A 1,524-nucleotide genomic window follows, 5' to 3' on the forward strand; every position below is an offset into this window, starting at 1 on the left:
GACAGGAAACGATGGCAGATGGTGCCAAGGAAAGTGATGCTTAACATTATGGCAGGAAAAGGATTATTCGTCCATACAGATGAGTTCAAGCTGCAGTATTGTCCATTGCTAGAACAATTATGCCACAAGGAATGTTGCATGTGGCGGTATGTAAATAAAAGATTACATGTAAATTGTATTAGCTTTTAGCTAGTCATGTGACAGCTTATTGATAATTCATTGTAAAGATTTTAATAACAATGGTTAAGGGATGGAATCCCTTATAAGCCATTGAGTGAGGGGTGAAAACCCTCACGAGCGTTTAATAATAAGATTAAACATTTGCTGGTTTTCACCCTACGGGGTTTCCAGGGTATATCAGTGTTCAATGGTGTGAATGATGTGATTGCCTTCTGTGTCAATTGGATGATGTTGAATCCTTGATGTTGATGGTTCTTTATTTGATGGCATGATCATAATGTCCAAATTAATATGGTTATGAAAATCGTGAAATGGATGCAAGGAATTATGAGATAGTTTATGTTATTACACTACCATGGTCGGGGTTAATGGTTGTGCAACTTACTGACTGTTATTGCAAATTACTTGATGCATTAATGAACACTATGTCTAATGGTTAATAATGATTGTGGAGTTATGAATTTGATAAATTACTAGTGGGTAATTAGTATTAAAAATTCTAACTTCCTACTTTTACATGCGAGGTTACCGGGGTATGTAATAGGCTCGTAATCACAATATTGTTAAAATGATAAAACAAGGCTGACCATTATAACACATATATGTACACGCAGTATAATAAATATTTATATCCACTTGAATTTCAATAGTTTACCTTACTGAGGGGATCTAAGGGGATCCGCAGATGAGGTATAATTCAAGTACAGAAACCCTCAACATCACATCTTAAACAACAATATCTATTATATAATCAATACTCCGCCTCAGAGGTTACATAGAGGGTCTACTGAGACGGGAGTAGAATTATTGTAATCAATTATATTATGTGCTCCATCAGTTGTTGCAGGTGCAACCGTTGCACTTACAGTTTGGTCCGCATTTGCAGTCGTTCTCTGCGCCTTCCATATTCTCGTACTGGAAGTTGACGGTTTCAACGATGAGCTCCAACCCGAAGGTGTTGCCCTTCTTGGTGCATTGGCTTTTGTCAGCGCAATCACAGTTTCCACAACCAGAAGACATCTTTGCACAATATTGCTTACCACACAGAATTGAATTCTCTCAGAAACTCTTGAATGTGTTGAGAAAGCAAAACTTTGCGTGGCATTTATAGATGGAAAAGCGGATAATCCATAGGCCTGCCATGGCAAGACGAGTGGTCGAAATACTTTTGGAGTGGGACAGGGATTGCGTGGAGAGCACGCGCAGCGGCGTGAAAGTCCAAAGGAATCTAAATAATGGACGTTGAAATTGAGTAGTACGCCAAACCACCCTTTCCTTTTCAATCGCAGTGGGCTTTGCCATGGGTTCACTCATTTCTAATCCTCTACAATCCTCCAAACGTGT

At 38.9% G+C, this 1,524-nt stretch overlaps 1 pseudogene; it reads right to left on the reverse strand.

The window, feature by feature from the left end:
• Nucleotides 1–785: 785 nt before the first annotated feature.
• On the reverse strand, nucleotides 786–1,266 carry LOC149265657 (metallothionein-like protein EMB30 pseudogene; annotated as a pseudogene).
• Nucleotides 1,267–1,524: the final 258 nt, after the last annotated feature.

The sequence above is a fragment of the Pinus tabuliformis genome, chromosome 6 (assembly GCF_031772625.1).
Source record: "Pinus tabuliformis cultivar Carrire ecotype Pingquan chromosome 6, CPIR1, whole genome shotgun sequence".
NCBI classification, from domain to species: Eukaryota; Viridiplantae; Streptophyta; class Pinopsida; order Pinales; family Pinaceae; genus Pinus; species Pinus tabuliformis.